This window comes from Mustela nivalis (assembly GCF_964662115.1).
Source record: "Mustela nivalis genome assembly, chromosome: 6".
Taxonomy (NCBI): domain Eukaryota; kingdom Metazoa; phylum Chordata; class Mammalia; order Carnivora; family Mustelidae; genus Mustela; species Mustela nivalis.
The window spans coordinates 28938374-28953025 of record NC_139025.1 but is presented as its reverse complement, the minus strand read 5'-3'; the positions used below and the strand labels follow the sequence as shown (position 1 = coordinate 28953025).

At 42.6% G+C, this 14652-nt stretch overlaps 1 protein-coding gene across 1 annotated transcript in view; it reads right to left on the bottom strand.

Annotated features, from left to right (window-relative positions):
- KCNK13 (potassium two pore domain channel subfamily K member 13) overlaps positions 1-14652 on the bottom strand; it is a 106913-nt gene that overhangs the window by 81213 nt on the left and 11048 nt on the right. The window lies entirely within an intron of this gene.

Here is a 14652-nt window from a genome sequence, read left to right as displayed (position 1 = left end):
GTTTTTCCAGAGAGAAGATGTTAAAAACATTTCAGTGTCTTTAAGACTGGAGCTCCCTTTTCCAAATGAAATTGATTTTATTTGTAAATAATACGTTTGCCAATGTTGAAATAAGTATGCACATAAATGTAATTCTTAACCGCCTTTCTGATCGACTTTCTATATCCCCTGGCACTGGAAACTCCAAGACTCTCCCTGAGCCCATTTTCTAAACCTCATATTCCTAAATCACCCGCAAAAGCATTCCACCTCCCCAAGAACAGGGTATTAAAATGTCCAGTACCCTTTACGGGTTGCTTAGTGCCCACAAATAATGAGGTATTTATGTTACAATCACTCTGGCAGTGCTGACTTCTCTCAATGTTCTACATTCTAGTTTTAAGAGCAGTTTTTCCCCCAGACACTGGGGCATTATCCAAAATCAACATGGACAGTATCCAACAAGACCTCAGAGATGCTATTTTTCTTTTTACTATGTTGTATTGACTGCCTACTGTACAGGGCTTGATACATTTTTAATTACTCAACTGAGTTTCCTTTGAACTTGTCACTTTTCACCATTTCAGTTAGAGATCTTAATTTCCCAGAGGGAAACCTCTTTAGCCTGTCACAAAGTTCAGGCTTTTCTGGTTCAATTCTCATTTATCAAATATGCTAAGGAGAAAAGCTCTTTTGCCTCCTGATTTGAGATGACCAGAGGGAAGTCAATAGGAATGGAATAAAATCTTCATGCACACTATCAAGAGACGGGACTGCCCTGTGATCGAACTAGAAGCAATTAAAAATATATATATGTGTATATATATATTACTAATATATATATTATATATACATATTATACATAATATGGGTATATATTAATACATATTATACATAATAATAAATACATATAATATATATAAATTATGTGTGTGTGTATATATATAAAAAATGGAGGACTCAATTTCACAAATTTTTTTTTATAAAAAGCCAACTGACAAGATCACTTGGTTCTTAAATCTTAAAAAAAGACAAGATGAACCTCAGTATTTACATGAAGGGAAAGGAAAGAAGTCAAAACCCGTGATGAATGGCAGGAGACACTCAGCCTAAGTGGGGTGGGACCAGGGGACTTTGGGGTCACTAAGAGGAGCATCCATACCTCATCATCTTTAGTGAGTGGTTGATATATAGGAGTAATGGCCTATGTATAGCCATAGCTGGCTTTCCAAGAGAATTCAGAAATCAAGATTTTTTTTTGGTACTAGAAATCTGATTTTACAAGGTGACAACAAATTCCCGTTTTCTCAAACACTGTATCCTGGAGCTGGCTGGTATGGGCTCGAGAGAGTGGATTTGCGCCTCTTTTCGCTACTCGGGCCTTCACCGACTTCACATTCATAGCTTGAAGCCAGCCATGGGGAGGGGAGGGGTGGTGAGGATATTTGCACCACAGAAATAGGCAAATGGTACAAATCAGGGTTTTGTTTGTTTTAACCTGTTAACTATTAACCAGGATATTACCATCTGCAAGTCAAATAGATCACGTTGCCTGTGGCCAAAATTGCAACTTCTAATTTAAATATTAAGCAAGCAGTAGGGTTACGTAACCATGAGGAAGTATTCTGTATTCCAAGACCAGTATTTACAATGGAGTACGTGTACCCCTGCAACCATAGGGGAAGTGTGAGCTAAGAGTCAGGGGAACAACCCAACCCATTGGAACGCAGAGACAGAGACACAGGGAGGCATCTCTGAACCAAGTCCCCCATCCTATAAAAAGAGGACTCTGATGAACAGGACTTTTCTAAAATGCTTGTTTCTTCCCCACTGCCCTGAGGGTAATGGTGATAGATGCTCCAACCATGACCTCTCAAGACATCAGAACATCCTGAAAGGTTTTCTGAATCATCAGGAAAAGCGGAGACTAGGCGAAGTGATTGAACAACACAAGCATCCAAGTCCACGTTCAAACAATCCCAAGTGGATTAACGCCCTTCCCTCATCACCAAAGCAGCAGGGATGACCGAGGGTACAGGTTCCCCTTTTCTCTTCGTTCAAAATCAACCAAACCTCAGTCTGGTTCTCAATTCCTGTTTTCTGTTACATGGAGCCTTGGGCAGTCTGGGGAACCCATCTTCTCAGAATGATTTTTTAAGTGAATCAAATACGACATGTAGAATTACAAAAGCAACCATATTAAAACACGCGTGTGGTATAGCGCATGTATAATCATTACACAAGAGTGGGTCTAATAGCTACGACGATTTTAAAGTCTCAGAGAAGGGGCTGTGAGGGACGTGCTGCCCTGCACAGTGAGAATACATCCGGCTTCTCCTGGAGACCAGTCTACAGGGGCTGCTCACATGAGCTATCGGTTGTCGCCTGCATTCCTTACTGAAGGAAGTGTTTGAGGTTGCCAAGATAAAGGTTAGTAAACATAAAGACAATTATTTTCCCATCGAAGTTTATAGACCCTCTGAATTCTATCCACAGCCCCAGGTTAAGAACGCCCGTAGTCAGATTGAGCGTCATAGGGACTCAATTCCATTTTGACTGGACTAAACTGAATTTTTATGTTTGATATGGGATGGGGGCTGGGTGTGGTTCTAAGGGGTTAAGAAGGGAAAAAGACACTGCTCAAACCTAGAGTGGGACAACCCGATGTCTGCCTTACTCTACTGCTTGGTAACCCAGCTTCTTCAAAACAACAGCTTGCAGAAAACACTCCTTGGTAACATCAAATACAAATCCATTAATGAGAAAAATAAATACAGAACCAGGGCCGTGGGTTTTATTCCGGTTTCACTAGGATTCTATCTCAGTCAAACTAACTTCTCCAAACTTTAAATTGTGGCTTTGAATCAAAGCTCCACCACTTCCTAGATGTGTGGCTTGAGGCAAAGTCTTTAACTCTCTATGCTTCAGTTTTCTCATCCAAAGAAGGAGGAAAATAACAGCACAACCTCATAGGATGGGACATTCTGTCTACAGTGTTCAGTGTGGTACCAAGGAAGACTACAGTCCATGCTAGCTGTGGAAATAACAAGATTCTTACAAACTGGTTAAGAGAATATTTAAGTTTAAAGGCTGTCCAAAATTTGGCAGTCCCTATACATATTTAAAATTAAAAATATGGGGCACCTGGGTGGCTCAGTGGGTTAAAGCCTCTGCCTTCAGCTCAGGTCATGGTCTCAGGGTCCTGGGATCAGCCCCCCGCATCGGATTCTCTGCTCGGCGGGGAGCCTGCTTCCTCCTCTCTCTCTCTGCCTGCCTCTCTGCCTACTTGTGATCTCTCTCTGTCAAATAAATAAATAAAATCTTTAAAAAAAATTTTTTTTTAATTTAAAATATGCTTTATAGAGCTCTAATACTAGCAAATAATTAGAAATAAATGACATGTCCTGCAATAAGGGGAAGAGTAAAATTTTTGAACATCCATGTCACAATTGTGTATCTGGGGAAATTGCAGAAAAAATCTATAAGAACCATAGTTTTTTTTTTTTTTTTTTTTTTTTAAAGATTTTATTCATTTATTTAACAGAGAGAAATCACAAGTAGATGGAGAGGCAGGCAGAGAGAGAGGGAAGCAGACTCTCCGCTGAGCAGAGAGCCCGATGCGGGACTCAATCCCAGGACTCTGAGATCATGACCTGAGCCGAAGGCAGCGGCTTAACCCACTGAGCCACCCAGGCGCCCTATAAGAACCATAGTTAAAACACTTCTCAACACAACCTATGGGCCAACATTATCCTGCTATGAAGATAAGGGGAAGATATCACAATGAAGAGGAAAAAATAGGTGAATATCTTTTTTGTATATAGATGCAAAAACTTTCAACAAAATACTAGTAAGCCAAATGCAGAAATGTATGAAAAGCACCAAATGGGATTTATTCCCAGAATCCAAGGTTGGTTTAATATCTAAGAATGCAGGTAAGTGTATTTTATACACTTGCAATGAACAACCCAAAATGAAGTCTCATTGTCAATAATGCTAAATAATCAGGAATCAGTTTAACAAAAGAATTGAAAAAACTTATACCTTGAAAATTATAAAACATTATTGAAAGAAAATTAAATGATCCCATGTTCCTGGATTAGAATGCTCAGTACTTTTAAAATGGCAATATTCTACCAATTGATATACAGATTAGGCACAAGGCTTCTTTGCAGAAACTGAAACACCAAACTTAAAATTTACCTGGATATTCAAGGGACTCATATTAGCCAAAACCATCTTGGAAAAGAAGAACAATGTTGAAAGGCTCACACTTCCTGATTTCAAAATTTACTACAAAGCTAAAGTAATCCAGACAGTGTGGCGTTGGCATAAGGACCGATAGAGAGATCAATGGAATAGAACTGAAAATTCAGAAATCAACCCTCCCATTTCCGGTCAACTGATTTTTGGTGAGCCAGCCAAAACAATTCAATGAGGGAAAGAATAATCTTTTCAAAAACCAGTGGTGCTGGAAATGGACATCCATATGCAAAAGAATTAAGTTGGACCCATATCTCACACTACGTACAAAAATTAACTCAAAATGGATTAACCACCTACATGTAAGAACAAAAGTACAAACTCTAAGAAGAAAACAGGTATGAATCTTTCTGACACTGGATGGGGCAGTGGTTTCTTGGATAGGACATGGGAAACATCAGCAACAAAAAGAAAAATGGATCAATTGGACTTCACGAAAATTTTAAAAACTTCCGTGCTTCTCAAGATACCACGAAGAAAGTGAAAAGACAACCCACCGAGATGAGGACAATATTCACAAATCATATATCTGATAAAGGACTTGAATCCAGGAAGATTCTATGCCAGGGTGCCTGGCTCAGTTGGTAGAGCACGCGACTCTTGATCTTGGGCTTGTGAGTTCAAGCCCCGTATTGGGTGTAGAGATTACTTAAAAATAAAATATTAAGAAAAAAAACCAAATCAGTTAAAAATGGGCAAAGGATTTGAATAATGTTTCTTTCAAGAAAGTATAGAAATGGCCAACAAACACATGAAAAGCGTTCAACATTGTTTGTCAATGGAGAAATGCAAATCAAAACCACAAGATACAACTTCACATCCACGCAGAATGGATATAATCAAAGAAATACATAATAAAAGTTTTACAGGGGAATGCAGAGAAATGGAAAGTCTCAGACAGTGTTGGTGGGGTACAAAATGGTATGACCTCTCTGGAAAACAGTCTGGCAGTTCATTCACATATTAAGAATAGTTTCTATTAGAAACCTAGGTATAGGGGCACCTGGGTGTCTCAGTGGGTTAAGCCACTGCCTTCAGCTCAGGTCATGATCTCAGGGTCCTGGGATCGAGTCCCACATCGGGCTCTTAACTCAGCAGGGAGCCTGCTTCCCTCTCCCTCTCTCTCTCTGCCTGCCTCTCTGCCTGCTTGTGATCTCTGTCAAATAAATAAAATCTTAAAAAAGAAAAAAAAGAAACCTAGGTATACACACGAGATACATGAAAACCCGGACACTGCACTATCTTTGCACAGCACTATGTGCAATAGCTAAAACATGAAAATACCCAACTGATCAACTGATAGGTAAAACACGGTTCGTCTGTATAATAGAATATCATACGGCAATAGGATGGAGGGAGGTATTGGTACATGTGAGGTGGATGACTTGAAAACATTATACTAAGTAAAAGAAGCCAGGCATAAAAGGCCACATTTTATCATTCCATTTATAAGAAATGTTCAGAATAGGCAAATCTGTAGAGAGAGAGGTAGATCAGCAGTTGCCAGGGGCTGGAGGGGAGGGTGGGGGTGATGGGTATGGGGTTTCTTTTGGGGATGATGAAATGTCCTAAAATTAATTGTGATGATAGTTGTGAAATACTAAAAATCATTGAATCATACACTTTATTCTTTTTTAAAGATTTTATTTATATATTTGACAGAGAGAGAAGGAGAGCACAAGCAAGGGGAGAAGTCAGCAGAGGGAGAGGGAGAAGCAGGCTTTCCATCAAGCAGAGAGCACAATGTGGGGCTCGATCGCAGGACCCCAGGATCACAATCTGGGCCGAAGGCAGACACTTAACTGACTGAGCCACCCAGGCGCCCAGAATTGTACATATTAAATAGGTAAGTTTTATGGTTTGTGAATTTCAGCTCCACAACTTTGTTACCCAACCCCCCAAAAAAGAATAAAAAAGCAGTGGTTAGCTCTGGAGAGCAAGACAGGAAAGTAAAAGGAGACTTTGATTTTCCACTTTAAATACTTGGAATAATTTGAAAATTAATATAAATATGCATGTATTACTTTATGAATTTTTTAAAATGGAAAAAATATTTGCAAACAAGAAAAAGAAAAAAAAAGGCACCTTGTGGCTAATCATGGCCATTGAAGGTGGGGTATGGGCCTGTGAGTGAGGCAGGGAGTGGGGCAAATACTCAAAAAAACACCCTGTGTTTCAAAATTTTGTCTTCAGTCTGGAACCCCTCTATTAATGGAAATCCTCACATACTTTTGTTTTCTGGAAACCGCCCCCCTCCCTCTTGCTCCTCTCCAGGTCCCCAACCCCTCCCAGAAGGCCCACCCCCTGCAAGACAAAAGCCACAGAATCTCTGTCCTCTTGTTCCTTTTAAGGCAGTTGCTAGATTTTGACCCCAGGGGGCCTTTAGCAATGGCTGGAGACAGTGTGTGTGGTCACAAGTGAGGCCCCTATTGACAGAAGTCAGGGACGCCGCTGCTAGGAATCTCAGAATGCACAGGACAGTCCCACAGCAGATCATCTGGCCCCATGATCGCAGTGACAAGGTGGAGAAACACTGCTCGGGAGCTTTTAAGGAACTGGGCACCGGCAACTCGGTGTCCTGGGTGGAGGAAAAACTGATGGGAGTTTCCTTAGACCCAGGGGAGTGCAGAACAAGACCTCTTAGGGGGAAAAGCAGGGGGGGCCCAGCCAGGGAGCCCCATTGGGGGCAGCCCCCAGGGCTGGGGATGCAAAGAAGATAGAGACAGTTGATGTTGTTAAAAGAACATGGTTCCAAACATCAAAGGCGAGTCTGACAGCATGACTCCTGACCCCAATGTCCTGACCCAGGAAATTTGTTTTTTGTTTTTAAAGATTTTATTTATCTACCCGACAGACAGAGATCACAAGTAGGCAGAGAGGCAAAGGGGGAAGCAGCCTCCCTGCTTAGCAGAGAGCCCGATGCAGGGGCTCGATCCCAGAATCCTGAGATCATGACCTGAGCCAAAGGCAGAGGCTTTAACCCACTGAGCCACCTAGGCGCCATGGAAATTTGGTTTTTGACATCAGAATCTCCAGTCCTCACCTCTCTCCCGAGCTCCAGATCCCCTCCCCCGACCTCCCCCCCACCCCAACTTATCCCAAAGGCTCCCTGAGATCAACAATTTCAAAGCTCAACTTAGGGTCCTTTCAACTGTCCCCCCTTCGGAATCCAGCTTCTGACCCACACAGGTATGTATCGGGGACCATCGTTCCTCCTGCCCCACCCCCTACCTTGTCTACCAAGAACCTTGGCAATTGTTCCCTTTTTTACTTTCAGTTGCATGCAGCCTGCCTCCCCACCTCCACTGTCCCACCCATACCAGAGGTGGCGGAGTGACCCTGACCTCCTGCTCTGTCTTGCAAACGTGAGCCTTGCGGGGCTCTACAGAGCTCCATCCAGGAGCTCTGGAAAGACAGGGTCTTTCTCCTTCTGGAGTCCTGAATGCTAAGGACCATGGCAGTCTGATGTTCTGAGGCCAGCTTCACTGCTCTGACGCAGTCCCCGAGACAGACCCTCATAAGAAAAATGCGAAGCTGAGACAGAGACAGACGGAACGACACTTGGTGACATCGTCTAAATCCAGATCCAGCCTGAGGTGAACATTTCGGTTTACACAGTATCGATAAATTAATCTTTTCATTTTCATGAAATAGGTTTTTGTCCGAGAACTAACTTTATCAACAACCTCCGTTTAACAAGGAAGAAAAAAGTAAATATTCCTTTTCATCTGCATTATTGGTTTTCCTTTGGAGACTAACATTATTAACAACCTCAGTTAAGAAGAGACGGAAGGAGGGTGGGGTGGGGAGAAGGCAGGCCAGCCAGCCAGGCTCTGGCTGGAGCCATGGCACCTGCCAGCCCCAAAGGACCCCCCCCCCCCCCCCCCCGCCAACACACACCCCAGGGCTGTGGGTTCTGCTCTCTGCCTACCTTAGGGGGCTCCCCTGCATCCTGTTCTCACCACGCTCTACTCCATTTCCTCTTTGAGGCCAAGAGACATTTGGCCCTTTGTGGGCCTCCTGTTTCCTCTCTCTCCTGGCCCTTTAGACCCTGTGGGGACCAGCCTGGGGCCACTTTGCTGCTCTTCCTGCTTCTTCTCTCTTCTTCCAAGAGATCTGGACACTTCTGCTAGATGAATGTCTCTTTTTATTAGGCAATTCTTCCCCGTCTCTAACAGGAGGCCAGGCCCCTACCCTGTGGCCTGACCGTCAAGGTTCTTCGTGACTCATTCATGGATATGCTCCTGCGGCAAGCACTGTTAGAGGCCTCCAACATTCTTTCTCTCATTATTCCTTAGTAATTATTCTTGGATATGTTACTAACCGGAATAAGGAGCCCATTTCCCGGCCACTACTGCAGCTGGGTACGACCATGTGACAAAGCTGTGGACAGTGAATGTCAGGGGAAGGATTATCTGGAATTTCTGGGAAGCCTCCTGTACTGGACACTGCTGTTTGTGCCTCACCCAGCTCCTCCTAAAAGTCCTGACAGGCTGTGTGTGTCCACCCCCTGGCTGCTGCAGGATTTACTGCTCATAGCTCACACCTATGACTATAGAACGGCAGTTTAAGAGCCTTCCCTCCCCCAGCCAGAACCAGTGACTGGTGTGGGTATATAAAAGCACAGTTCCTTTGCCTGAATGTGGGACAAATTCCAAAGTGTAATTTATGCTCCAGACCGCCTTACGTTAACCTCCTGCTTTGCTTCTCTTTCCACCTCCTCACTTCCTTTACTCTCCCACTAGCCTCTTCTGAGAGCACAAGCTTAATAAATCACTTCCACCTAAATCCTCAGCCCAAAGTCTGTTCATTAGGGAACGTGACCTAAGATATCTCTTTGAAAGAAAAAGAACACATAAGCTTTCTCTCCCTTTCCTTCATCCTACTGCCTGTGGTGCGGATGTGATGGCCAGAGCTGCAGCAGCCACACTGAGCCCTGAGGACAAGAGAAACATCCTAGGGATAACAGAGCCAAAGAGGCCTGACTCCTTGTTGATATCCTACAGTCACCATACGAGGCCTGAATTGCCCACATGAACTGCAGTGTCTTTCCTAGCCCAGAGTAAAACCTTGTACATTACCACTGTTTTTTGGGGTCTTGCTACTTGAAGCTAAATAAAATTCCTGATGGGACTCCCTTACTTACCAGCTGTGTGTACTTAGGAAAATTTCTCTGAGCCTTATTTTCCCTAGCTCAAAAGAAAGTTAAGAGAATGAGCAGGTCATCATCTCTTCCCAAATACCCATTAGACTCCATCTTCTCCAGGAAATTTGTCTTAATTAATTGAATAAGTAGTGATGTGGTTGTTTTCAGTTATCAATTCCCAGAATTCAGTTTTCATCCATCATTCCATGACATGAAACACAGTATATCCCTGTGTGGTCAAACCAGGCCTTGTACACATTTCTTTTCACAGGTGTTGGTATTAGGTCACAGGTTGTTAAATGCCAGAAACTAAGTCTAAAAATATAGCAGGCCAAGAAACAGTATAGCATGCCTCCATACCAAATACCAGGAATATGACAACGGGAACAAAAATCAATCAATCAATCAATCAATCAACAGCCAGAAGGAATAAAACAGGACTGAGTGAGGACAAGCCTAAATGTAGAATAAATTCAGTTTTAAAAAAATTCAAGTCCCAAAGAAAGATTTCTAGATTCCTCTGGGCCTGAGAGTGGCTTACAGGACTTATCCAGAGAAACTAAGACAAGAAGAACCCCACAGATGAGCAGAATTGGATGAAGAAACGTTAACTGGGAGAAAAGAGAGAACAGTTATAAATCACCCAAAGCAAAAGCCAGAAAGCAAAAATAAACAGGTGGGAGTTCATCAAACTCAAGAGCGTGGGCACACGAAGGCAGCGAGGAAAAGCAGCCAACTGGCCCGGACACGATATTTGCAAGTCACGTGTCTGATAAGTGGTTAATATCCAAAATACATAAAGAACTCCTACAACTCAATAGCAAACAAACAAATAAGCGGATTAAAAATGGGCAGAGGGCAACCGAATGGTACAGCTGGTCAAGCATCTGACTCTTGGTTTTGGCTCGGGTCATGATCTCAGGGTCGTGAGATCGAGCCCTACCCAGGTCAGGCTCTGCGCTCAGCAGGGAGCCTGCTTCTCTCCCTCTACTCTGATTTAAATAAGATTTAAATAAATCTTTTTAAAAAATGGGCAGAGAACCTGAATAAATATTTTCCCAGAAACAACATATAAATGCACGCTAACGGGTACATGAACAGGGGCTTGATATCAGAAAGCATCAGGAAAATGCAAATCAAAACCCCAATAAGAGGGGTGCCTGGGTAGCTCAGCTGGTTAAGCATCTGCCTTCAGCTTGGTTGTGATCTTGAGGTCCCTGCTTAGCAGGGAGTCTGCTTCTCCCTCTCTCTGCTCATTGTCTCTTTCTCTCTCTTAAGTAAATAAATAAAATCTTTAAAAACACACACACAGGGGCGCCTGGGTGGCTCAGTGGGTTAAAGCCTCTGCCTTCAGCTCAGGTCATGATCCCAGGGTCCTGGGATCGAGCCCCACATCGGACTCTCTGCTCAGCAGGGAGCCTGCTTCCTCCTCTCTCTCTGCCTGCCTCTCTGCCTACTTGTGATCTCTGTCTGTCAAATAAATAAATAAAATATTAAACACACACACACACACACACACACAACAAGATAATCACCTCACACCTGTCAGAAGGGCTCTTCTGAAAAAGAAGAAAAAAAACAGGTGTCCTCAAGGGTATGGAGTAAAGGGAACCCCTGTGCACTGGTGGTGGGAACATGAGTGGGTACAGGCACCATGGGAAACAGAACAATGGAGCTTCTCAAACAACTAAAAATCTTGCCTTTACTTTCTCTCTAGAAGCAGAAGAGGGCTTCAGAAAATGCAGCTGGTGTTGAGTGAATGATCATCCAAAGCCTTAAAGGTCCAGAGGCAGAAGAAGAAGAAATGGACTGGAAACGAAGAGGAAGGTACTGGGAAGAGATGCACTAAAGATCGCTAAAGAGAAAAAGATGACGGCTTTGGTGTGGTCTCAGCAATCAGACTGTGATAACACAAGGCAGGTTCCAAGGCAATAAAAATGTAATGTACAGAGAAATGTGTTTTCAGAGAACAAGATAGAACAAGGGACCCGGTCAGCAAGGCAGTTGGAGGGAATGGAGTTGAACCCAATCACACAAAACTCACTATCACCCAGAGGAAAGGGTCTTAATTTTATTTACAAACATGAAACATAATGGCAGATATAGTGTTTGTCCCCAGGAAGTTTCGATAAGTTTTCATTCTGATCACACTTAAAGTGACAAAAAGAATACCCAATCCACTGTGATAGATGCTATGGTATTGGAAAGGGAACAGAAAAATTAGAGAAATGCAGAACAAAAATGAATATTGCCTATGAGACCAAATATTAAATGTGCCAAATTTCCCTACAAAGAGAAAAGTCTAAAACTGGTTTAACAAGAAAAATGCAAAATGTATTAAGTGGTTTGCTTAAAAATACATTAAAGCTTACAACTAAAGAAATGATCTAAAAGTCAGCAAGTATCTGCTAACATAATGCAGGAACTTAATCATATCTATGTTTAAAAATAGATGTTCGTATAGAAGGCATCAAGAAATAAACAAAGGTATTATTAATAATATAAGTTATACAAATGATGACATCAATAATTCTGAATTTATATGCCCCAATATATACAACCAAAATGTTATTTGGGGTGTGTTTACTAGGGTTAGAGGGGTTCCGGGGTGATGTTCCTTCTTGCTCCAAAATTCTGTAACATAAGAGAAAAACCAGCTGAAACATGTACAGATTCCAGGATACAAAGAAACACTCAAAACAGAAAAGAGAATTCTGGAAAATGCACATTCTCAAATCATTATGTGATAATTTTAGAAATAAATCAAATCATAATTATATAGCCAACCACACAAAACCGTTTAAAAAGCAATCTTTTTGAATAACATTTGAGATGAGTTAGAGCTAAACTAAGAATGGATGAGAATATTTATCTCAACCACAGAGAGGACCCAGCTTTTTGAAAAACCATAGAAGAAATTGCCAGTAAAAATGAACGTATTTGGTTATATAAAAATCCCTTGTACATGCCAAAAAAAAAAGTCATTGTCAATAAAAAGGCAGAACAAGATAAATATTTTGAGCATATATAGATAAATACACATAACAGAGATTAAAAACTCAGGACCTCAGGAGAGCTCATTAAAATACCACCAAGAACCCTATGGGCTACTTGGAGCACAGTTTGAAAACTACAGCTTTGGCTGATCTGTAAGGTCAATGCCTTGTGATCTTCATCAGATGCTCAACATGAGGGAAGACCCAAGACCCATAAAATCTTGGTGTGAATGGGCCAAGAGCTCACAGGCAGTCAGGAAGTGACTTCTGGATCAAATATGTCAGAATTAGAGATGAAAGTCCTGGGGGCTGGCGCATTCTAGGCACATTGTTTGTCAAGGTGATAGGAGGAAGGTTGCAAGTTTCCAAGAACTGTGAGATACTCTGAAAGGAGGTCCTGGTCTCCATGTGCATGGACTCCTGGGAAGCGGGCAGAACACTACCCAAACCTTTAACCCATGGAACCACTGATACTTCAACATCACAAACATCCCCTGAGAGTCTGCTAGCCAGACCGTTTCTGTCTTCTTACATGGCCCCAAGTCATCCAGGAACCACGGCCACTGAAAAAAGAGGTCGCAGGCTCTTCCAAGGGCCATTATTACCACAACAAGGACCCCAGAGGAAGAAACAGCAAAGGGGTAGTGGTTCAATGCATTAGCTTTGAAGGAAGCCTCCAGGCTTCTTCCAGCTGGGTAACTTCAGACACCGCATGAAAGCTCTCTGGGCCCCAGGATGCTAGTCCAGTGCACAAGGATATTAATAGTAATCATCCTCATGGGGCTCTTACAAGAAATATACACATATACAGACGTGTGCTGTGTTTAACCCATGGTAAGCACTCAATATAGTTCATAAATTTTATCACACACAAGAGTATATATATATATATGTATATATATACACATATATATAATTATTCTCAAATATATATATATTTGATATATATATATCTCATATATATATTTAATTATTCTCAAATTGTTGGGTTTGGGGCCATATATATATGTATATACATATACATATATATACACACATATATATACATATATATGTATATACATATACATACATATACATATATATACATACACATATATATATATGGCCCCAAACCCAACAATTTGAGAATAATTAAACTATGCTACATTAATAGGAACACGTGAAATTCCCAAGAAAGTGTATAGAAAATAATGTAAAAGAAACAAGCTGAGTAGAACATACAGATAGATTATAACACCTAAGTGTAGACATGAGGATCAGAGGTGTTACGAGAACGTAAGTGTCCCAGGTCCATTAACAAATTAGTGGGTGCATAATAAAAGAGCTAAGATGCTAGTTCCCCCATGCCCCTCAAGGATCTTCCAAAAATAAGTACACAAATGAACTGTAAAAATCAAGGTGTTGGGGCGCCTGGGTGGCTCAGTGGGTTAAGCCTCTGCCTTCGGCTCAGGTCATGATCTCCGGGTCCTGGGATCGGGCTCTCTCCTCAGCGGGGAGCCTGCTTCCCTTCCTCTCTCTGCCTGCCTTTCTGCCTACTTGTGATCTCTGTCTGTCAAATAAATAAATAAAAATTCTTTAAAAAAAAAAAAGAAAATCAAGGTGTTGCTCCTGACCAAGAAGGGCAAAGAGCTTCTTGTCTTTCTCACTCCCAAAGGAAAAGAAGCCGGAGCTCACAGATGGTCAAAATTCTCCCTGGGAGGCTCAAACTCTTGAGTTAAGCCATTGTCAGACCTGCCTGGCCAGGGTGACACTGTTTTGCAGCCTGAATCTGAGCACCTGCGAGAGCACAGGCCCCGCTGTCCCCAACGTCCCATGCCCCAAGTTACACTCACGTCATTCATGGCCTGACCCTGGGGGTCACTGACCCTGACATGTCTCCCTGTAAGGAGCGGGGATCGAGAGAAGAGATGCCAGCGGCGGGCCGGAGGATGGAGCCAACAGAATCTGAGCACTTCGGCTACTACCGATGGCTCTCTGGGCCCAAGGAAGACGCGGTGGGAATGCTCGAGGTGCGACATGGCAGGAAAGTGACATGATGTCTAGCAATTCAGATAAACTGAACTGAAGGAGGCAGAAGGCTGGAGGGCAGAGGGAGAGCCGCGTGGTGATGGAGACGCCTCCTGACGAGGGGCATTGCCCCACTGTCCTCAGTGCGCTGTGTCTTGTGGGTCTAAACACGGCCATGGCCTCCTGTCTAGGATGAGACTGTTCCCTGGTGTAAAGCCATTCATGTGTGATGATCATAATGTCACCCGGCTCTTCTCT